This window comes from Myotis yumanensis, unplaced genomic scaffold (assembly GCF_028538775.1).
Source record: "Myotis yumanensis isolate MYYU_CA2020_CCGP unplaced genomic scaffold, mMyoYum1.0.hap1 SCAF_9, whole genome shotgun sequence".
Classification (NCBI taxonomy): Eukaryota; Metazoa; Chordata; class Mammalia; order Chiroptera; family Vespertilionidae; genus Myotis; species Myotis yumanensis.
The window spans coordinates 7,899,279-7,924,268 of NW_027223760.1; the positions used below are offsets into that span (position 1 = coordinate 7,899,279).

The following is a 24,990-nucleotide window of genomic DNA, read 5'->3' on the forward strand; positions in this document are numbered from 1 at the left end:
GCACTCTCTCCTGGCTTCTATTGTTTCTTCTGAAAAATCCTTCATATTCTAACAGGTTGTCCTTAATATGCTACTGCTTTCTTTTCCCTGGATGCCTTGAGAATTTTTTCTTTGTCATTACTTTTTTACAATTTTAACATAATGTGTTTTGGAGAAGACCTTTGTGTATTAAGATAATTCGGTGTTTTGTTAGCTTTCTCAAAGATTTGAGGATCCAGTTCTTTACATAGGTTTGAATATTCTCATTAGTTTTTGTTTGAATAGTCTCTCTATTTCCTTCTCTCCCTCTTCTCCTTCTAGTATACTCAGTGTTCTTATGTTGCTCTTTTTAATGGAGTCAGATAGTTCTTGTAGGGTCTTTCCTCTTTTTTTTTTTTTAACCTTCCATTCCCTCTCTTCTTCCACCTGAGTCATTTCTAGATTTCTTTCTTCTGTGTCAGTGATTATTTTTCTCCACCTGGGCTGATGTATTTCTTCAGCTTGCTAGTTCATTTTTCATCTCATTTATTGAATATTTTTCAGAATTTCTGTTTGGTTCTTTTTATAGTTTCAGTCTTGTTGGTGAAGTAATCCTTTTGATTGTTGATTTTATTTGCTTTTCTGAATTTTCTTGTATCTTGTTAATTTTTTTTTTAATCTGCAAGTTTGGATTCTCTCATGTAAAGCACAGAATCCCATGTCTTTAAGTTTAATTTCTGTTGGTTTAGCATTTTCTTCCTCAATTCCCTTGTTGCCTTGGTTATTCATTGTGCTTGATAAATTATGTTTTGGGGCATTTGTGGCAAAGAAAACTTCTTCTTCTTTCTTTTTCTTCTTTTCCTCCTACTCCTCTTCTTTCCTCCTCTTTCCTTTTCTTTTTTCATTTTTTTTTTTTTTTAAAATACTATTATTGGTTTTAGAGAGAAAAAGGTAGAGGGATAGAGAGATAGAATCACTGATGAGAGAGAAACATAGATTGGCTGCTTTTTCTGCATGCCCGCCACTAGGGATCAAGCCTGCAGCCCAGGCATATGCCTGGACCAGGAATTGAGCTGTGACCTCACAGTGGTTCGTGGACTAGTGCTCAACCCCTGAGCCACCCCACCCAGGCTTCTCCTTATTTATTTATTTATTTATTTATTTATTATTATTTTTTTAAGTATTTGATGCTTCATTGTTTAACAGGTAGATAAATATGTAGAGGTCTTACTTTTTCCAATCAGTAATGTAGAAGCACAAGTTTGTTGTTTCTATTATCTGTCCTGCTGGGATTGAGGGATTTCTATGAAAAGGTGTCACCTTGGCTATGGAAATTGCCCTGTATTCCCCGAGGAGGTAGGTGTGCCCTTTATGCCTCTGTTGCCTTGGTCTTGGGCACTACTCCCGAAGATGGGAGGTGGTGAGCTATAGGTCTCCTGTGTTCTCAGTGCTGCCTTCCTTCAGTCAGAAGCCACAGGCAGAGTTGATCTGAGTTGACTGAGTTGCCTCTACCAAGCTGCTCCACATTGGCATGGGGTTTGGGAGGGGTGGGCAGGAGGAAGCAGGTTCACATGTCTGTGACTCTGTTTTCTCCAGCAGGTTTAGCCACAACTAGGTCAGAACCCTTCAGCTGGAAAGTTTTTTTCAGCCCATTTATGATCTGCTCATTAAGGATTTTACTCCTGTGAAGGTTATAGGGGAACGGGGCGGGCGGGTTCCCATGTCTGCAGAACCCTGACTCCAGTGATTATGGGCTATGGAATGTTGCGACCCTTTGTACTCTGGACTGCACATGGCTTTTGTCTCTGTTTGCTCAGATACACACACCTTCAGAATTCTCGATGTGCCAATGCTCAGAGGTATTTACGCCTTGAGAGAGAATCCTTGGCTGAAGCAGAGCAGTTCAACTTGTTGTAACTTCAAGGGGAGAGACACGAAGGTCCTGTCGTGCCATCTGATGCTCACGTCACTCTTTGAGACTTAGAATTTTACTAGCTATCACGATAGTAAAATACAGGACTCAATGCATGAAGTTTGATTTTTAATTACTAAGCAACTAACAGGAGGTTTACATAGTATCTAGTTTAGATCCACCACCAAAAATGACTGAGTTAGTATCTGAATTCTGGTAAATTGACTAAATCTAAGAGTTACAAGGTTTATTTTATCTTACTCTTTGGCTATAAAGCAAATGAAACTTACCACTCTCCAGAAGCTATCCAGGGTCAAGTGTAAGCACATAAAAAGGCAGGAACACATACATATATATGGTAAAGGAGGATGTTTTGCTACTATAAAATACTTTCTCTTAACTCAAGAAAATGCAAGCCTTGTTAAGGTTTAGAATATTTCCATTGATTTTTGTAGCCAGCTTAGGGTTTGCAATTGATGAAGGAATGAGTTTTGTTTCAATATAAATGTTGGTTGATAATTTGCTTATGTTGAGGGGAAAGCTATGAGTAAAATGACAAAGATGTATATTGGAACTTAAATAATTCATCATTTGTGTGAGTGACTCCTTTGTTGAACCAGATTATAGTTTTTGAATATTGGAAGAATATTTCTTCAATAATTGTGTGTGTGTTATTCACAGGGAAAATGTTGACCTATTACTTAGGCATATACTAGTATATTGGCCTAACCATAGGAATTTACAACATGGCGACTGGCTTTCAGTGAGCATGTGAGAGCTATTTTGAAACCTAATTATAAAAATGTCATTCCATTGTTTTGCCATATTCTGATCGTTAGAAGATCCAGCCCACACTCCAGGGAAAGAAGTTTAACAGGATAGAGATACCAGGAGGGAGAGTCATTGGGAACTATCCTAAAGGCTGCCACCACAGGTATAAAACCTAGCAGACTGCTTTCCTTTTTATATTCCTTATCACGTTGAAAGACATGGGTATCCATCACATATAACAAAGCAGAAAACCCTGAAAGCCATTTTCCCTCTTTTGTTCCTTAAACTTACTCAATCACAAGGTGAAATGGACTCTGATTTATAACCATCTATAAGATACTAGAGGCCCGGTGCACAAAAATTTGTGCACGGGCCTGGGTGGGGGGGGGGGTTTCCTCAGCCCGGCCTGTGCCCTCTCGAAGTCTGGGACCCTTCGGGAGTTAACGACCTGCTGGCTTAGGCCTGCTCCTGGGCGGCAGAGGGCAGGCCCAATCCCTAGGTGCAGCCCCTGGTCGGGTTTGCAGCTGATTGGGGAGTTGGGGCATCGCCCCCTGTCACACTCAATGCAGGGTCGATGGGGAGGTTGCGACACCACCCCCTGTCATGCACAGAGCAGGGCCAATCAGGGGGTTGGGGCGCTGCCCCCTGTCATGCACAGAGCAGGGCCGATCATGGGGTTGAGGAGCTCCCCTCTGTCACTCAAAGAGTAGGGCCGATAGGGGAGTTGGGGCACCGTCCCCTGTCACACACAGAGCAGGGCAGATCAGGGGGTTGGGGAGCCACCACTGTCACACTCAGGGCAGGGCCAATGGGGAGGTTATGGCTCTACCCTGTCACACACAGAGCCACAGGGCGATCAGGGGGTTGAGGAGCTCCCCCCTATCAGGCACAGAGCAGGGCTGATCAGGGGGTTGGGGCGCATTCCCCTGTCAAGAACAAAGCAGGGTGGATAGGGAGGTTGTGGCCCTGCCCCCTGCCACACACAGAGCCGCAAGGTGATCAGGGCATTTGGGCGCTGCCCCCTGTCATGCTGATCCCAGTGCCGGGAGGCCTCACGGCTCCGCTGATCCTGGTGCTGGGAGGCATATTACCCTTTTACTATATAGGAAAGAGGCTTGGTGCACGGGTGCGGGCCGGCTGGTTTGCCCTGAAGGGTGTCCTGGATCAGGGTGGGGGTCCCCACTGGGGTGCCTGGCCAGCCTGGATGAGGGGATGATGGCTGTTTGCAGCTGGTCACACACCCTTCAGGGTGGGGGTCCCCACTGGAGTGCTTGGCCAGTCTGAGTGAGGGGCTGAGGGCTGTTTTTAGGCTGGCGGGTGACTGAAGCTCCCAACCGCTCCTTTTTTTCTTTTTTCTTTTTTTTATTCTTGGCCAGCTTTAGCTCTGAGGCTTGGCTCCAGCTCTTAGGCCTCAGCTGCTGAAAGCAGGTATCTGGTTTGTTTGGGTTCTTTAATCGAAACACTGTTTCAACTCAAGCTCTGAGATCCCGGCTGGCTGAAAGCAGGTTTCTGGAGTTTGTTTAGCTTCTATATTTGTAACAATGTTTCAAACTGCAAGCTCAGAGGCCGGCAGTGGCAGGCAGGGAACGTTGGAGTCCTCCGTCACTGAAGCAAGGAAGCCTCATGTTTACTTCAAGCTGCCTGGCTGCTGGCCGCCATCTTGGCTGGCAGTTAATTTGCATATCGCCCCGATTAGCCAATGGGAAGGGTAGTGGAGTGACACCAATTTGCATGTTTCTCTTTTATTAGTGTAAATGTCCTATTTACTTCATCACCATTGCTACTGTCCTAGCTCAGATTTTCATTCTTTCGTGTTTGGATTACTTTTTAGTCATCCTTATTCTTATAGTTTCTTCAATTCCTCTTTCCATGCAATTAATATTAGTATTGGACACTGGTTGTTGCCCAGTTCCCCTCCTAACCCTGGCTTTTATATAGCTTGTGGAACTGATTTATTTGATCCTAGTGTTGAACACTATCTGGACATGGTAGACATGCACATTTTCAACTGAATGATTAGGCATTAGAGGCAGAGTGAGAGTCAGTACTAAGAACTCCTAAACTATCCCAATGACCCTGAATGTTCCTCATGTTTTTCCTGGATTATTTGATTTTTTTCTCCCCCTGGGAAAAGTATTGAATCTATCTTTTTTTTTCTCTAGTAATTCAGAGCCTCTTCTCTTTATCTTTCTTTCTGAGTTTCAGTCTTTACCTGCTAATTTTTGATCACTGATCTTGATTTCTTCCTTTCTCTTTGGGTCACCTACATCATCTGACATAGAAGAAATAAGGAATTCCCAAATGTATAATTAATAAGCAAGTATTCATAAGCTTTTTCATATAAAAACGAATAAAAGCTATTACATAGTTTCACTATGAAAACAAAATAAAATATTTTCTGAAAGGTGCAGTAAGCTCAAATATTATTTTCTTTGCATAAAAGTGCTTTCCAGTACACATCTGCTATTTGCTGAGGTTAGAGTAACATCAGTAACACTAGCTGTTTAACTACCACCAAGACTTTTTCTTCTTATATTATTACTAGAGGCCCGGTGCACAAAAATTTGTGCACTCGGGGGTAGGGGGTCCCTCAGCCCGGCCTGTGCCCTCTCACAGTCTAGGACCCCTCAGGGGTGACCACTTGCTGGCTTAGGCCTGCTCCCTGGGGGATTGGACCTAAGATGGCAATTAGACATCCCTCTGGCAACCCGGCAGCCCTCGGGGGATGTCCACTTGCCAGCGGGGAGCAGACCTAAGCTGCAGTCAGACATCCTTAGCGCTGCTGAGGAGGCAGGAGAGGCTCCCACCACCACTGCTGTACTGGCAGCCATCAGCCTGGCTTGTGGCTGAGCAGAGCTCCCCATGTGAGAGCGTACTGACCACCAGAGGGCAGCTCCTGCCTTGAGCATCTACCCTCTGGTGGTCAGTGTGTGTAATAGTGACAAGTCATTCCCAGTTGTTCTGCTGTTAGGGTCAGTTTGCATATTGCCCTTTTACTATATAGGATAGAGGCCTGGTGCACAGGTGGGAGCAGGCTGGTTTGCCCTGAAGGGTGATCTGGATCAGGGTGGGGCTCCCGCTTAGGTGCCTGGTCAGCCTTCAGCCTGGGTGACGGGCTGATGGCTATTTGCAGCTGGTCACACCCCCTTCAGGGTGGGGGTCTGCACTGGGGTTCCTGGCCAGCCTGGGTGAGGGGCTGAGGGCCGTTTTCAGGCTGGCAGGTGACTGAAGCTCCCAGCCTCTTTTTTTTTTATTCTGGGATTTATTTACCTTCTATAGCTGTCACTGGAGCTGAGAGCCGGCTCCAGCTCTGAGGCCATGGCTGGCTGAAAGCAGGTATCTGGGTTTATTTAGCTTCTATAATTGAAACTCTATTGCCATCACTGACGCCCTAAGCTCTGAGGCCATGGTGGCTGAAAGCAGGTATCTGGGGTTTGTGTAGCTTCTATAATTGCAACATTGTTGCATCCGGAGCTCAGAGCTGGGCCGCCGCAGGCAGGGTACCTTGGCTTCTTCCATCACTGGAGCAAGCAAGCCTCATGTTCACTTCAGCTGCGTGGCTGCCGGCCACCATCTTTGTTGGCAGTTAATTTGCATATCCCGCTGATTAGCCCATGGGAAGTGTAGTGGAGGTACGGTTAATTACCATGTTTGTCTATTATTAGATAGGATTAACTCTCACTGTGGTTTGAATCTTTTTTATCTAGCTAACAAACTGCATTTATTAAAATAGTACAATAATAAATTATTTCCACTTGTTTTTAATCAAATAAAACTAAATGTCAGCTGGAGCATCTTAAGCTAACACGTAAGACCTTTGACTTACCTGAAATGTGTTGAAAAGAAATGTAAAATAAAATATAGCAGAATCATGGATAATATCTAACTTATATTTAGTACACTGATCTTGAGTGAAATAATAATTTCCTTTGTATTACTTGAAATACTAAGAAAGTGGTAACCATATCATGGTGAAACATGGTGTAAGAAACCCTGGCTTGAGAACTCTTGGTGTAAATTTTATACATATCATTATTACTGTTGTAATTAGCCAGCTATGAATACTAGAAGGCAAAGGGGAGACCAGACATTAAAAGCATGGCCACCTGGGCAGCTTCATCAGGAAGCTGCAACTTCACACTCCTCAGGGGACCACAGGTCCATTCCCCGCAGACCACCTGGGGAAAGGACTGAACAAAAGGGAAGATGGTCACATGCAAAGTCTCGTGGGGATGATGAAGGGAAGGTACTGGCCTGTCAGGCTAGCCTGGGAACAGTTGGCCAGAGGGTGAGAAGCCACTGCAGCATGCACAGTTCGAGAATACATAATTCCCAGACACAAGAATTCTCTCTTGTGCCTCTCTTATTCCTCTGGCTATGTTCCTGCATCCCTGCCCTTGCCTGTGTTCCCTCCATCGCCATGCGGCCCGAGCAGCCACAGGGCTGATGGCCATGCAGACCCCACACACCGTGGACTGCAGATGGAAGCACAAGCTAAGCTAGCCTGATGCTGTACCGGACTGTGCACGTGTGGAACCGAAGCCCTGGGCAACGGCTTTCCTCCTAGCCCTGGGGAGGACCCAGCTGGGCTTCTTCCAGGGTGGGGTGGAGGGAGAGGGAGGGGACCTTGGAAACTCAGGAGCTTAATTCCACACAAATAAATGCCACTCATTCTCCCGTGTGAGTCTCAGGAAACTCCTTTTCTGTCACATTGCAAAAAGCCCACTTCCATTGGGACACAGAGTCCTCCCCACTGATAACAGAATCATCATCAGCATTTTTAAATTAGAAAGACAGGGATTCCTTGAGCACCATTTAATATTGTTAGATTTTCTAGTAGCTACTAATTTAAAAAAAAACTGCAAAAAGATTGAGTAGCTATATGAAGTCCCTTTCTCTACTGATAAACTTTAAATGGTCAATTTAACTTGTTCAGTGTTAATGTAATTATTAAAAACAGGTAATACTTAATACCTCAGAGCCTTCTGTGCTTCTTTTACTTTAAGGGCAAGGGGGGGCGGGAGATAGTCATGTTTTTATACTCCCCTAACAAAAAAGGGTGGAGCCTCAGAAGCTGGCCCTTCATTTGTCCCAATGTGCCATGTAATTGGTTTTGATTTCCCTGTAAGGAGTCATTGAAAATTGGGGAAGCACTATCTTAAGTATCCATTTCTCCCTTACAAGGAACAATCACAATAAGCAGTTCCTTGGCATTTTTCTAGAAATAGTCGATGCATATGTAAACATGTGTCTCTATATGTCATTTTTTTATATATGGTAATTTAAACATGTATCCTCGATGTATTCTGCTTCTGGAAACATTCCCTGTTAGTACATATAGTGCCACTCTATTGTGTGTGGGTTTTTCTGGGGGAGGGAGCTGCATTGTTGCTTATTAAATAAATATAATTCTTATTTATAAATGGTAAATTTTTAAGGTTTATTAATATCTGCTTAAAATAGGCGTGCGTTCTTTATGTGATATCTACTTTAACAAAACAACATTTTAAACTTCTTAAAATTGCAATGGTTTATGTCACTGGTGGTCACTTTATGCTCTTGAGGTTTTCCTACATATCAATTTTCTGTCCTTGGCTGAACTATTGTGTTTCTAACTGGGCTTTTATTGTACAAACAGAATGTTTTTGATCAGACTGTATTTACATGACAGCCTGGAATTGTGGCATTTTGTTAAATACATAGTTCATATTTAAAATATTGTCTAAATATTTATTCACATGATGGATTACTGTGGCTCAGAAAAGGCAGTTATAACCTATTAAGTAAATAATTTTAGTTTTAAAAAAATGCGAAAGGCTTTGAAGGGGTCATAATGATTTCTCAGTTGTTAGAAACAGCCATTGAACCCCTTGCCTTTTTCTCTAAGTGGTATTTCAATTCTTAAGTGTTTAAGCAACAAGATAAAACAGAGTGGGGAAAAACAAAGGAAAAAGTAAACCAGTTGCCTGCAGGTAGTAGGTTTTCTTCCTTCTTTCCCATGTTCAGTTACCGTCTCTCCAGCATGAAAAAAACAAATAGACAAACAAAATTACAGCTAAGCGAACAAAAGAGTACTATTGCAGAAAAATTTTTAAGGTTTCTGGAGGCTAAAGCAAAACTTCAAAATATATAATTGAAACAGCAAAAACATTTAAAAGAGGTAGATGTATTTCACTCAAGTTTGAAAGGTTTTCATAATAAATTGCTGTTTGACTTAAGTTTGATCTTTGTGAAACTTGTGTATATGAAATATTTTCTTATTTTTAAATGAGTTTGAAAACTGTGCAGTTAATGCTGCTTCTGTTTTTTGTGTTTTTTGTTTTTTTTTTTCCAAAAACAGAGACAATGTTTCTTGGTATTATTAATTAATTTAAACATATGTTTGTGTATGTGTATTCATATTATTTTCTGTTTTTCAATCAGTTGGCACCAAATACTTTTATTTATAATTCAAAGATTGTTTGAACTTTACAACCTTTTGTATTTATTTAAGATTAATTTGTTATTTCTAAAGAAAATAAGGAAAATATTTTTGTGTGTATTTTTAAATGCCCTACTCAGTTCATCTGCCCATTGTAGATCTGTGACTGTAACATCTTTGACAAGCAAATTAGACCATAGAAAGAGCATCCGATGTGGAGCTTGGACCTCTTGGTGCTACTGTTGCTAGAGGATTGGGTGGGTGCAATGCCTCCATTGCTGGTGGGAGTCGGGTTCTTGTGATATCTTGAGAAAAGGAATCTTCTAAGACTCCCTCAGGAGAATGAGTGGTTTTTATTTGTGTGGAGTAACATTCCTCAGTTTGCAAAGTCCCATGTCTCTTAAACTAGTTCTGGAAAATACGCAGCTGGGTCTTCGATAAAACTAGAAGCAAGGCCCGTGTCCAGAGTTTCCGTTCCATGGTGGAGTGGAGTCCAGAATAGCATCGGCCTCGCTTCAGTCCATCAGTCCATTGTGTGGGTGGATGCAGGGGAGCACGCCCCCAGCTACAGGAGAGCCAGGAGCCCAGCATGCAAGACAGAGAGGGGGGGAAAGAGAGAGAGAGAGAAAGAGAGAGAGAGAGAGAGAGAGCGAGAGAGCGAGAGAGAACATTTTTGTTCAGGAATTAAGAGTTAAGTTTCTCAGATTTCATGTCCTGGCAGTGGCCACGCCTATTCTGGTGTGACTGACAGTTAAGCATCTTCCTGTGTCCCAGGCCTTACTGGGAGAAAGGTTGAAGTTGGTGGTGTGTGGGCAGGCTAAATAGCCATCTCAGAAGAAGATTTGAATTTATTTAAGGAAAAGGGGATGGAGGATAATGACATCCAAAGGGAAGGGCTACACAGCACTGAGTCAAAGGGTATTGGGTCGATGATGGCAGCAAAAATGTACTTAGTACAGTGACACAAGGAAGGGCATCGAAGAAGCAGCAGGAGAGCCTGGGCTGGGCTGCTTTGGCTCACTGAGAAGTCAGAGAAAAGGGGGCCTTGGAGACAGGTTTTGGGGGCTCGCCCGGGACAAGCTGCCACTTCCCATTGCTCCCCTGGTTGCAAGCTTAGGGCTGGGGGACATGTGCCTGTGGGCAATGGCAGGGCATGATCCTTGGAGGGAGAGTGCTCACCGGGTCGTTTGTCCTGAGCATATTTTTTCTCTCTTGCAGGTGGAAATCTTAGAGGAGGTCTCAGGGGAGGGTCTCAATAGAATATTCATCAGCTTTCCAGGTGTGTTCTTTCAGGATTGTGGTCTCCACTGATGGTTTCATGCCTCAGAGGGGTTTATTAGTCAATGTAGCTGGTCCTGAGGCAGCCACAGCATCACTTGCCTGGTTTTGCTGCTTTTCTGGGCCTGGAGCCTGGAGCTGAAATACAACCAAGGCCTAGATGTTACCTTTAGGGAGGAAAAGACCAGGGGGTTTAAACTGCCTGACCAGTGATATGAAAGACCAGGGTCCGAACCACATGGCTAGTGATATGCGAGGGGAGGACAGGCTACCCTGGGGGTGAGGTTCTTGTTTTCCCAGTTTTGCCCCTTGCTAGCATCCGGGGCTTTCTGCCTGGGTGAGGTTCTGTACCTGGCCCACCATCCTTGCCCTGCTCTTGTCTAATACTGGGCATGCATCTAAATTGTAGCTTCCCTTTGCTCCTTTCCAGTTTTTAGTTAGTAACCAGGTTATTGCAATGGTATCACTACCTTCTGCAAATATAACTTAAAAACAAGTCTTTCTGCTCAGTGAGGGGTCATGTTCAGACTCAAGTTCTTTACTTCAGTGTGCAAGGGAGAAAATAGCTTCTCATCATAAAGAAAATTATAATCTCAGTAGAAAAATGTGCCTGTCTAAATTGAAGCTGAAAGTAAAAGATATTAGGAAACTCACGCACACAATTCTATTACTTTTAAGATCTAAAAATAAAATTTGAGTATAAAGATAGTTTAGGCAAACAATTAGGGTAGCAAAAATCCAGAAAAGTAATCATTTTGATTATTGGTTCTCTGAAAACTTTGCTCTTTAAAATAACAATATAATTAAATCTAGTAACTGGTTATCTTACAATATGTCAACATGGCGAAAAGAATTGTTCTGAGATGATTGGTTTAACACTGTTTTTGCATTTCAACACTTACATTTTAGTTACCTTATCTAGAACTCATAAATAAAATACACACCTTTGGATTTCAATATATATATATATATATATAAAGGTAAGGGAAGGTCTATTGGTCAGTTTTCAATTCATATTGTCATTTTGAATGCACACTCTACAGATGGTGGAGTTTTGACTGCCCATCAGAACCAATACCTTTGAGACAGCTGTTGCAGATAAACCTCTTTTACATGCTTTAGGTCAAGAGTAGTCAAACCTGTTCCAGCACCTGCTTTTGCATATGCAATGCTGTTATGTTGTCATTTCCATTAAACAAGAAGCCATAACAGTCTCTGTGATTGTACAAAAGCCTGGAACGTCGCCTACATGAAATGGAATCCGGCAAAAAGACAACTGTGATTTCTGTTGTATAGTTTCTATTTGGGGCTTTGTTTCTGGAAGGCTGCCCATAATTCAGAGGGAGGATAGAGAGGCAAGTTTATGTTTGGAGACAAGAACAGGGAAGGTGTTTGCTGTCATTGACTGTAGGGTAGTTGTGAAGTTTGACATGCCCATCAGCTACTGAATGCCACCTGGGGCCCCCTACACTGCATACCTCAGTTTTCATCATCTGGTGAGCCTGCAGCAGCATTTCCAGGCACTGGAGTCCACAACATGTCTACTTTGGTTTGGAACTGATTGATCCGCGGAACAGAGCTTGCTTGTGGGATCTTTCTTTGCTATAGAATGACATAAATGATTAAAATGCTTTCTTTAGGGAAAAAAAAAAATATCATTTGTTTATAGACCTTACTGCTCAGGGAAAGAAATTGTCAAATAGTGATGTAAGCAGAGTTTGTTGGAAACTTTCAGTAATGTTTGTGAATCATAGTCTTCTTCAAATTAGGCACATTAGAAATAACATGGGGTATACAAATTGCTGGGGGCGGGTGGGGCAAGAGAGAGTTGAAGGAAATTCCTTTCTTATTTACTGTATTTCTTAAAAAGAATATTGGCACGTAATAAAAATGGCACCTCAGGATTTGCAAAATGACTAAAAATTTACTCTGTCTTGCCATATATTGCTGTGGGGGAGAAAAGGGAGATACTAAGATTGATAAAGAAATGTTGCATGCTGTCATTTTAGATTACATTACTGTGAAGTTGTTTCTGATTTCTTTTTGAAAAATAGGGCAAAATGCATATGACATAGAAAGTAATGTTATCTTTTGTTAATTGTGTTAATTATGTTGAATTCTGTTCATTCTGACATGGATTTACAATAAACAGGAGTAAAAATATTATTTTCTAGCTCTGGGGGAAAAATTAAAAATTCTTCCCTGCCCTTTTAACCTTGTCAAATGATTCCCCTGCTCCTGACACGGTGCATTATTTTGCAAAGGTTGGCAGTTAACTCTTCAAGGTACCAGACATCATTTTTATTGGGATATTAATTCTCAGATGTGCTAATCTCATCAAGATTTGTGGGCATTTTCTTTCATAGGCCATTCTGATTTGTCGCTCTTTCTTTTCACAGCAGTACTAAATACCAAACCTTCTCTGATATGGAAGTTCATTAGAGATATGTCTTTGATGGCAGCCCTTTCCTGGCTTCAGTTTCAAATACCTTGATATAAAGCTTAAGAAGCCATTGTGTTGTAAGCCCTCCTTGATGTGCTTTATTTAGATCTGCATAGTAAATCAAGGAAAGTAAATAACAAGGCAGCAGATGGAAGCATGGAGATAAGGCCAGTGAACAATTGTATTTGTATTTTGTTATGATGTTGACAGCAGCTAAAATTCACTAATCTAGTTCAACTGATCTGCATTTCAAAGAAAACTCATTTAGCAGCAACTTGAAGGTTTGTAGGATAAAGTTCTTTTATTGCAGCTTTTATTGCATTCTTTGCTAATTTATCTGGTCAAGATTTATCCTTGCTTACTTAAAGCTGCAAGCATGTTACAAGGAGTCTTAAATACTATGAAAGCATTAATGTCTAGACTATGAGCTGAAGGTAATTACATATCCAGCCCTGAATAGGTTACATTTAGAAAATACTGTTGTCCAAACTCAATTGTCAGGGCAATATAGATAAGGTAGTTTTTTGTTTCTTTTTTCTCCCTCTCCTGCTTGTTTGCTCTGAGATTCCCCCCCACACCTCATAAATAAGTTAATATATAATCAACTACTCAGAAATTATACATAAATGAGTAGATCTCCTTTAAATGTGAATCTATTGCTGCTGATATTGGGTAAGCTCTTTTGAGAATGGAAGATTACTAGTTTTGAAAGTCTGATATCCTTATTTGACTCTGTAGTTATATATATGCATACTATATAAGTGAATATGTTTAACGGGAAACTAAGTGTCTTGAAATAAGCATACATTATAGACAACATGTACAAAGAATATTAGTATTTTCTCATTTTGATTATGTCACTTAATGGAACTTAGTTATTTTGAAATACAGATACAGAAAGTAAATATTATATGTGTTTACTTATATATTAACTAAATTTTGAGTAAATTCCACTTGTATTGGTTCCAAAAGGATAGCCTACTGGGTTAGAACAGTTATACTGAGTGAAAAGATAGTGTGGTGGTAGGCAAGCAGGCTAAATAGCCATCTCAGATGGTGATTAAAGAAAATTGAATTTATTTAAGGCTGGGGATATCCAAAGGGAAGAGCTACACCAAGCATGGCAAACTCAAAGTCTAATAGAGGCCAAATAAACAAGGTTTAAGTTTATGTGGGCGGCAAAAAAACAAAAGCTGCAATTTTCATAGAAACGTAGTTTATTTTGATAGAGACATGCCGAATACAAAGGGCTGAAATAAATGAGTAATCATCAACATAAAATAATAGAACATTTTAATAAAAATTAATATTTTTTCCTGAACATTAAATTGCCAAACACGGAATAACTTCACAAATTAATAAGCATAACACAAATAAACCTATTTTTCTTGTTCTACAAAAACGAAATATTTCCTGTTGCGCACACCAAACAAGTCAGTAGAAGACTAATGACGTGGCCATCGGCTGCTAAAATATCCACTGCTGGTATTAGTGGAGAGAAATGGTGCGCCTGCATGTAAGGTGCGTAAGGGGAATGAATGCAGCATCATTATAGCCATCAGTCATTAGCGAACGTTGTAGTTTGTTATTAGTAATTATGTATAACAGGATATTGTAAAAATTAAGTTACAAAATTTTTATTAAAATGTTTCTTACATACCGTTATATTGGCTGGGCCGCAAAAATATTTGTTGTGGGCCACATGCGGCCTGCAGGCCGCGAGTTTGACATGCTTGGGCCACACAGAGAAAAGGGGGCCTTGGAGACAGGCTCAGAGGGTTGGCGCAGGACCAGCTGCTGCTGCCCATTACTCCCCTGGTTGCAAGTCTCATGCGGTCCCTTAGAGGTCGGGGTATGTGCCAGTGGGGGAATGGCACAGGCGTGCTCCTTGGAGGGGAGGGCTCACTGAGTCTTTTGCTCTGTGCATATTTATCTCTTTCTTGCAGGTGGAAATCTTAGGGGAGGTCTCAGTGACGTATCTTAATAGAATATTCAGCTTTCCCGGTGTGTTCTTTCAGGGTCGGGGTCTCCACTAATTGGTCAGTCATTAGTCAGTGTAGCTGGTCCTGAGGCAGCCACAGCATCAGTTGTCTGTTTTTGCCGCTTTTCTGTGCGTGGAGCTGAAATGCAACTGAGGCCTAGATGTTATCTTTAGGGAGGGGAAGATCAGGGATCCAAATCTTGTGAGGGAGGGTAGGTTACCAGGGGGGCCAGCTTCTTTTCTTTCCAATTTTTTCCTTTTGCTAGGCATCTGGGGCTCTCTGCCTTGGTGAATTTCTGTACCTGGCTCATCATCCTTGCAGTGGGGGGGTCTCACACGGAGCTCAACTCCTATCTCTGCCATTTACACTCTCTGAGATTTTTCATAAAGTAGTTTCTTCTGTGAATCTTTCCTGGAAACCTCCAAAGTTGGGGGTGATTTGGAAATTCACAGGGTCCTCCCAGTTAGAAGATCCTGGTCATTCACTGACAACTAGCTGTATGTCAGGCATCATGCTTGACCAACATTTTATGTAGGTAATTTCTTTTCCCTAAAATAATTAATGTCTAAATATTCCGTTTTCTAAAATGTACTACTAATACAATTACCATTTAGAATGTAATTTTGTATTTCTCTTTCAAACCCCTTAGGTGACTCCAGTTTGTTGGGTACGTAAGCATTGATCCTATTTTTCATAAGACACAAAGAATAACTTTTATGGTCCTTATGAGAGATTTATTGTATCGTTTAAAACAAATTACCATATATGATCTTTGCAAAAAAAAACCAAACCTATAATTTTGTTTTGGGTTCTAAATTTTAATGTTGATTCAGAAATTCAGAATAAGTATTTAAGACCAAGTATTTTATTTTAAATTTTTATTGTTGCTTTTCTCTTGCTGCCTTTACAATTCTCTTTTTGTCTTTATCCTTTGGCATTTTAATTTTGATGTGTCTTGGTGTGAGCCTCTTTGGGTTCCTCTTGCTTGGGATTCTCTGGGATTCCTGAACTTGTAAGTCTATTTCTTTCAACAGGTAGGGGAAGTTTTCTGTCATTATTTCTTCTAATAGGTTTCCAATACCTTGCTCTCTCTCTTCTCCTTTTGGGAGCCCAATAATGAGAATATTTGTACACTTGAAGTTGTCCCAGAGGCTCCTTATATTATCTTTATATTTTTGGATTCTTTTTTCTTTTTGCTCTTCTGATTGGGTGTTTTTTGCATCCTCATATTCCAAATCGTTGATTTGATTTTCGGAATCCTCTACTCTACTGTTGAATCCCTGTAAATTATTCTTTTTTAAAAAATTATATATATATATATATATATATATATATATATATATATAATTGATTTTGATTTCAGGGAGGAAAGGAGAGGGAGAGCTAGAAACATTAATGATGAGAGAGAGTCGTTGATCGACTACCTCCTGCATGGCCCCTACTGAGGATGGAGCCTGCAACCCAGGCACATGACGTTGACTGGAATCGAACCCGGGACCCTTTAGTCCACAGGCCAACACTCTATCCACTGAGCCAAACTGGCTAGGGTCCTATAAATTATTCTTTATTTCAGTTAGTGTATGCTTAATTTCTGACTGTCTCATGTCTTTGAAATTCTCACTAAGATCCTTGAAAGTCTCACTAAGTCCCTTGAAGTTCTCATTAAGATCCTTGAGCAACCTTATAACCATGGTTTTGCACTCTGTATCTAGTATTTTTCTTAGTTTTATTTAATTGAGTTCTTTTTGTGGAGATTTCTTCTGTTCTTTTATTTGTGACATGTTTCTATGTCTCCACATTTTGGCTGCTTTCCTGTGTTTGTTTCTCTATATTAGGCAGAGCTGCTATGTCTCCCGGAATTGGTAAAGTGGCCTTATGTAGTAGGTGTCCTGTAGAGCCCAGTGGCTTAGCTTCCCCAGTCACCTGAGCTGGGCACTCTAGGAGTGTCCCTGTGTGGGCTGTGTGCACAGTCTTGTTGTAGTTGAGCCTTAATTGCTGTTTTTCTCACTGAGAGAAATTGACCTCCAGGCCAGTTGGCTATGAGGACCAGCTGCAACTTCAGTGGAAGAATTGCTGTGCAGGAGATACCCCTATGGGGCAGGACTTGCTGCAGTAGAGCTTTGGTGCTCACTGAGTCTGCCCCTTGATGTGTCTCACTTGTGGATGTGTAGAGTTGTAATTTGTTATGGTCTAAAGCTGTCTGCTTGGTGGACTGGCTTTGGGGTCCCCTGAGAAGGTGCAAAGTCAGCCACTGCCTGGGGCCACCCAGCAGGAGCTACAGAGAGATGTGCAGATGGCTGCTACTTGTATTGGTCTTAGAAGTAGCCCAGCAAGGCCAAGTTGTGAGCAAGGGAGACTCATACTAGTGCTGGGTCTTTGGCTTCTTATTGATAGGAATAGGGCATGTTAACACTAGCAGCTGCTTGTTTGAGAGATTTTAGCAAAGTCCAAAGCCTGAGCTAGGACAGGCCATTCATACGGAAAAACCGCTGCAAACAGCTTGGGTGGGGCTGCAAATTGGATGGGGTGGGATCTCAGGGAATCACCAGTGTGGAGTGAATAGTGTGAGCCTGGCTGATGGAAACTCAGATATGGCTGCCTGCAACAGGAGAGATCCCAACACAGGAACAATGACTCCTATGAACACCCCATCTGTGAGAAAGCGACCCCCAAGTTTCTGTCCCAATGCCGCAATCTAGTTCCTCCCCATATGTCCTTAAATCCCCCAAAGCCACTACTCATCAGTGGAGCACAGAGGAGCAAGTCCACATAAGTTCACTGCCTGGGTCTCCAGCAGCCTCCATGTCACTGAGCTAAAATCCCTGCTGGTTTTTACTGCCCAAAGTTTTGGGGGCTTCTCTTCTCAATTCTGGATCCCTGGGCTGAGGAACTGGTATGGGGCTTCTCACAGAAGGCCTCCACAGTGGAGATATATGTGGTCCAACACATGGGTGCTGGGCCAGCCCATTCTGCGCCTCTGCCCCTCCTCCCAATCTTAGTGTGCTTTCTTCTTTACTTCTCTAGTTGTAGGAATTCCATTCAGCCAGATTTCAGGTCGTTCTGAATGATGGTTCTGTATTTTAGTTGTAATTTTGATGTAGTTGTGGGAGGCAGTGAGTACAGGTGTTTACCTATGCTGCCATCTTGGTCCTCAAAACCAAGTGTTTTATTTAACAATCTTTAAAAATATATATGTTTATTATTATTATTATTATTATTATTATTATTTAGAGTGATAGGAAGGGAGAGGGAAAGAGAAATTGAAACCTCAATTGGCTGACACATGAACACCATGTACTGAGAAATAAGCCTGCAATCTGGACATGTTCCTGACCAGGAATTAAACTACTGACCTCTTGGTGCATTGGTCAATGCTCAATGACTGAGCCACATTGGCCAGGCTTTGACTATCTTAGTAAAATTTGTCTAATACATTTTTTACAGAAGTAAGTTGTATGGTTGTCCTGTATGAGACATATTTTTGAAAGGCTTATTTAGAACTTGGAAATAATGGTAGTGAAAATAATTCCCTGGAATCAATTAATATAAACAATTAAGAAGAGTTTAACATAACTGTCTTTGTTTGATTTATACAATTGCTCTGCTTCTACCTTGCTCACCATGCTTTGTCACATGGTTTAGAAATATCTTTGTAATAAAGTTAGGTTGTTAAGAAAGACACAGATGGACAAGACATTCTCTATTTTCGTATAGTTCGTAGTTAAATGCAAGATATCAGATCTGTGGAAAAATGCATTATATGGTAGATTAAGTGAACAGTTTTCGATAGGGAGTTGTAGAGGAAAAGCTATGTGAGTTGATGACTTACGGTTAAGAAAATAAGCCAGTGCTTCATGGAGGTGATGGTAATTGAATTGAGGGTTGAAAGGTAAGGTAAAATTTGAACAAGTAGAATTTGAGAGGAGCAAGGCATTCTAGGTGGAACCAATTCAGACTTTAAAGAATGGTAAAGGTGAACATGGTGCATTCAGGTTGATTCTAGAATGCAGAAAAGATTACAGGAACAAAGTAAAGGAGAGGCATATTTGATACTAAGATGAAGGGCATTAGGTTTAATAAGTTTTAGTGTATTGGTTAAACATTGAGGAGACCATTCTGTTAAACACTAATTGATGCACTTGTCATAAAAACACCAGGGAACTATTTGCATAATTTGAAGTAAAATGTATTGAATTTATATATTAAAGTGTTGCACCCCTCCCCCTATGCCAGTCCAATATATTATACAAACTATTGTATATTTGGACAATTTGTTAGGTCTGGTATGTTCTGCAAAGATTAATGAGGAGAGAGATGTTCAAAGATATTTGGTCGATGTGAGAGATATGAATTTAAATTGTAATTTGAGAAATAGTGAAAGAGTCATTGTAGAGGAAGAAGAGAGTGTTGTTTTAAGATCTTTTATATAGACATCTGCCAGTTTTTGGTTTGTATTTAAGAAAACATGAGTATTTTTTAATGAAGAGACAGTTTGAGATAACATTCTCAAGCTATATAAGTCATTATTAATTTGAAGAAAGATTAGAACGAGAATCTTCAAGTAAGGCTATTTAAGAGGTAGTAGAGGATAAGGAACTGAACAAAAGAGAGAATGAAAAATTGCATTCACAAGTTGTTTAGGTAATACAATTAAATAGCAAGAATTTCTCAATGGATTGTATACTAAAATATATTTTTTTTATTCGTTGTCTAGAAATCAGTTCAGATTTTCCTTACAAACCATGTTATACATGTCTTCAGGTCACCACTTCAATTTAACCATGAGGTAAAAAAGGTAATGTCCCTTATAGAGTTTTTTAATATTTACTATTTTTTAAATATAAAATTATTTTAAAAATTGGGTCTCTCTCTCTCTCTCTTTCTCTCTCTCTCTCTCTCTCTCTCCTTCCCTCCCCCCCTCTCTCTCTCACACACACATACACAATGATTTTTTCAAACTCTCTTGAAAATTCAATTTGACAAGACTAAGCTTGCATTTAGTATTATACACAGCAAATGCCATAATCTAATGAGGGTTAAAACCACATCTTTAGATTTTCCAAAGTACCCTAAAATTTATTTTATTCTGCACCTAGTTGCTTTCCACATTTGTTTAGCTATTTTGTTTTGTGATCCTTATGATGTTTTTGATGTTTATCATATTATTATTTCTATTGATATTTGCTTTGAAATCTAACCACTAGATGCAACAGTTTTTATAAGTGAAACATGCTTGGATTTAAAGGCTATATGAGGAACAGATCTATTATTCTAGTGGGTTGGGAATTCCTTCTTGTCTTCTGTTACCTTTGAGTCCTCTGCAGGACTTTATTTTCTATTTACCTGATCCCTTGCTTTCTTGGTCTTGGAAGAATACCGTCAGATTTATATTTCAGAAAACAAACAAAAAATGTCTGCCAGGGAAAGACATCTAGAAATGCAGAACCCTCTTAAAGGGCCAAGGCACAAAATTTCTAGCACAGCCACTCATCTTGTGCTCTGACATAGGGAGGACAGAGGGGACTGCAACTGTGTGAGCAGAAGCCAGGGTTGGTGGCTGTGGGGTTAGAGGTCATAAGGCAGACACCTCTGGTTTCCTGTGCTGAGTCATTCTTTCACACTGTGGATGACATCTTTCTCAGTCAGACATTGCCATCCATGTGGTTTTGCCTGGGGGGAAGACATTGATCTATCTTATTGCCCTACTGTGTGGAGTTTCTGAGGCCCATTAAGAGACTGAGAATAACAGTTAGCCTCCTGGCAGCAGCAATTCCCCCACCCTGTTGGAAAAACTCTAGACACACTTGTGAACAATTGTCTGAGGACTACTGAAGACTGAATTCAGTTGGCAGGCAGAGGCGGTCTCTGGAGGCTTTAAGTCTTTGCCTGATTTAATAAGACAGAAGCAGTGGTTGCCACTATCCTGCACTAGAAATTGAGGGACATAGAAGATCTATCTAATACATACTCACAAATTCTAATAGGTAGCCAAAAGGAAAAGACAAAAAAACAAACAAAAACAAAATGCAAAAAACAACAAAAAGCAAATGAAAGAACAAGAGAACTCACCAGAAGACATAAATGTAACTGAGATAAGAAATTTATCTGATATAGAGTTCAGAATAATTATAATAAAGTTACTCAACAGCATGAAAAAAGACATAGTAACTATGAAAAAACAGAAATAAAGAATGACATAGCACAAGTAAAGAAAACATTGGAGGAATATATAGCAGATTAGGGGAAGCTGAGGATCAGATCAGTGAATTAGAAGACAGGGTAGAAAAAAGTCACTCAATCAGAGAACCAGAAAGGAAAAACAATTAAGAAATAGGAGGATAGCTTAAGAGAGCAGTGGAACAACATGAAATATAACAATATTCACATAGTAGGCAAAAAGGGAGAAAGAGATAGAGAACATGTTTGAAGAAATAATAGCAGAAAACTTCCCTAACCTGCTGAAGGAAAAAGTCTCACAAGTTCAGAAGGCACACGGAGTCCCAGGCAAGAAGAACCCAAACAAGCCCACACCCAGACACATCATAATTACAGATAAAGAGAGAGTCTTAAAGGCAGCAAGAGAAAACAAACTGTTACCTACAAAGGAGTTCCCATAAAGTTGTCAGATGATTTTTCATCAGAAACTCTACAGCCAGAAGGGAATGGCATGAAGTATTCAAAGTAATGGAAAGCAAGGATCTGAAACCAGGCTTACTATATCCATCAAGGTTATCATTCAAGATAGACTGTGAAATAAAGAGCTACCCAGATGAAAAAAAACGGCTAAAGGAATTCATCACCACCAAGCCAGTATTAAAACAAATGCTAAAGGGACTGCTGTAATGAGAAGAAATAGAGAAACCTAAGGCATATAGAATTAAAATGGCAAAAAGTAAGTACCTATCAATAATAACTTTATATGTAAATGGATTAAATGCTCAAATCAAAATATGTAGGGTAGCTAAATGGATAAGAAAACATGAACATATATAGGCTATCTATAAGAGACCCACCGCAGAACAAAGGACTCACACAGACTGAAAGTGAAGGGATGGAAAAGAATTCCCATGCAAATTGAAAAGAAAAAAAAAGCTAGGGTAGTAATACTCATATCTGATAAAATAGATTTCAAAATGAAGACCATTACAAGAGACAGTAAAGGTCACTATATACTACTAAAGGGATCAATCCGACAAGAGGATATAACCATGGTAAATATTTATGCTCCCAATATAGGAGTACCTAAATATATTAAAAAACTTCTAGAGGACTTTATGGGAGACATTGACAACAATATAGTCATAGTAGGAGACTTTAACACCCTGCTGATTTCACTAGATAGATCTTCCAGACAAAAATTTAAGAAGGGAACAGTGAATCTAAAGGACAAACTGGATCAGATTGATTTAATTGACACTTTTAGAACATTTCACCTCAATGCTGCAGAATATATATTCTTCTCAAGTGCACGTGGGTCCTTCACAAAGATAGACCACATGTTTGGACACAAAAAAGTAACTACAAATTCAAGAAGATCTAAATAAGATCAGGAATCTTCTCAGATCACAGTGGAATGAAATTAGAAATCAACTACAGTAAAATCACCCCAAAACATTCAAACACATGGAGGCTAAATAGTATATTATTAAACAACTAGAGGCCCGGTGCACAAAAATTTGTGCACTTGGGGGGGGAGGTCCCTCAGCCTGGCCAGCGCCTATTTGCAGTCTAGGACCCCTTGGGGGATGTCCACCTGTCGACTTAGGCCCACTCCCCGGGGGATCAGGCCTAAGCTTGCAGTCAGACATCCTTCTGGGAGCCAGGGAGCCCTTAGGGGATGTCTGACTAAAGGCTTACGCCCCCAAGAGAGCTGTGATGAGGAAGCTGGGGTGACAGAGGAGCCACGCTGTCCCACCCCACCACCCTGGGTCAGGTCACACACGGGACACACGGGTGGGCTGGCGGATCGCTGCTGCCCTGCCTGGCCGCCCGGGTCTGGTCGCACATGGGATGCCCGCCGCCCTGGGTCACAGATAGCAGGCCCGGATGATGGCAGGGCAGGCGGGATGGCGCTGTCCCGCCCTGCCTACAGTATGCAAATTAGCTGCCATATTTGTTGGTGGTTAATTTGCATATCGTGCTGATTAGCCAATGGGAGGTGTAGCAAAGGTACGGTCAATTACCATGTTTGTCTATTATTAGATAGGATGAATGGGTTAACCATGATATCAAGAAAGAAATGAAAACTTCCTGGAGCCCAATCTGGTTTGGCTCAATGGATAGAGCATCAGCCTGCTGACTGAAGGGTCCCAGGTTCAATTCCAGCCAAGGGCACATGCCTGAGTTGTGGACTCGACCCCCAGTAGGGGGAGTGCAGGAGGCAGCCAATCAATGATTCTCTCTCATCATTGATGTTTCTATCTCTCTCTGCCTCTCCCTTCCTCTCTAAAATAAATAAAATATATTTAAAAAAAGAAAACTTCCTGGAAACAACTGAAAATGAACACACAATAACCTGCAACCCAAAATCCCTAGGACACAGCAAAAGTAGTCCTGAGAGGGAAGTTCATAGAACTCCTCACAAAACAAGAAAAATTAATAATGGACTACTTAACCCTACAACTTAAAGAAGTATAAAGGGAACAATAAGAACAGCCAAAAGTAAGTAGAAAGAAGGGAATAAAGATTATAGCAGAAATAAATGACATAGAGACTAAAAAATAAAGATATACAAAAAAAAAATCAATGAAACTAAGAGTTGGTTCTTTGAAAGGATAAACAAAATTGATGAATCATTAGCCAGACTCATCAATAAACAGAGAGGACCCAAATAAATAAAATCAGAAATGAAAGCGGTGAAGTAACCACTGATACCACAGAAATACAAAGGATTGTAAGAAAATACCATGAATAACTATATGCCAACAAGCTGGACAATGTGGATGAAATGGACACATTTCTAAAAAAAAATACAGTCTCCTAAAAGTGAATCAGGAAGAATCAGAAAACCTGAAATAGGCCAATAACAACTGATGAAATAGAGGCAGTAATAAGGAAACTCCCAGCAAACAAAAGCCTACGTCTGGATAGCTTCACAGGGGAGTTTTACTAAACATTCAAACTATCCTATCCTTCTCAAACTATTCCAAAAAATCCAAGAGGAGAGAACACTTCCAAGATCTTTTTAGGAGACCAGCATTATCCTAATTTCAAAACCAGATAAAGACACTACAATATCACTGATTCTTAACAAAATATTAGCAAATTGGATCCAGCAATATGTTGAAAATATCATACACTATGACCTTGTGGGATTTATTCCAGGGATGCAAGGCTGGTACAATATTTGCAAATCAATAAATGTGTTACATCACATAAACAATTTGAAAGTCAAAAATCACATGATCATATCAATAGATGCAAAAAAAAATTCAACAATATCCAACACCCATTTTTGATAAAAACTCTCAGCAAAGAAGAATAGAGGGAGTACATCACAACATGATAAAGGATGTATATGACACATAGATAGCGAACATAACACATAATGGGCAAAAAGTAAAACCATTTCTCTTAAGAACAGGAACAAGACAGGGATGCCCTCTCTCACCACTCTTATTCAACATAGCACTGGAAGTGCTAGCCACAGACACAAAGAAGAAATAAAAGGCATATAAATTGGAAAGGAGGAATTAAAACTGTCATTATTCACAGATGATGTTGTACATAGAAAACCCTAAGGACTACACCAAAAGACTACTAGAATTAATAAATGAATTTGGCAAGGTAGCAGGATACCAAATCAACACTGAAAAATCTATGGCATTTCTATACACCAATAATGAATTCTCAGAAAGAGAAACTAACAAACAGTCATTTGCCATTGCAACAAAGAAATTAAGATACTTAGGAATAAACTTAACCAAGGAGGTAAAAGATTTGTACTCAAAAAACTAAAGGATGTTGAAAAAAGAAATAGAGGAATATATAAACAAGTGGAAAAATATACTGTGTTCATGGATTGGTAGAATTAACATCATTAAAATGTCCATACTACCCAAGGAAATCTACAGATTCAATACAATCCTAATTAAAATACCAACAGCATATTTCACATATCTAGCAAAAAATACTCAAAAAATTTATATGGAACCAAAAGAACCCCGAATAGCTGTAGCAATCTTGAGAAAGAAGAACAAAGTTGGAGGAATCACAATACCAGATA

At 40.3% G+C, this 24,990-nt stretch overlaps 1 protein-coding gene and 1 pseudogene across 1 annotated transcript in view; one reads left to right on the forward strand and one right to left on the reverse strand.

The window, feature by feature from the left end:
- Nucleotides 1-24,990, forward strand: part of FOXP2 (forkhead box P2) — a 698,448-nt gene that overhangs the window by 94,499 nt on the left and 578,959 nt on the right. The window contains exon 2 of the mRNA XM_070423754.1: nt 19,480-19,560. The gene's annotated coding sequence lies outside the window, so the exon portion shown is untranslated. The remainder of the gene's footprint in view (nt 1-19,479; nt 19,561-24,990) is intronic.
- LOC139016742 (uncharacterized) overlaps nt 1-24,990 on the reverse strand; it is a 110,773-nt pseudogene that overhangs the window by 41,099 nt on the left and 44,684 nt on the right.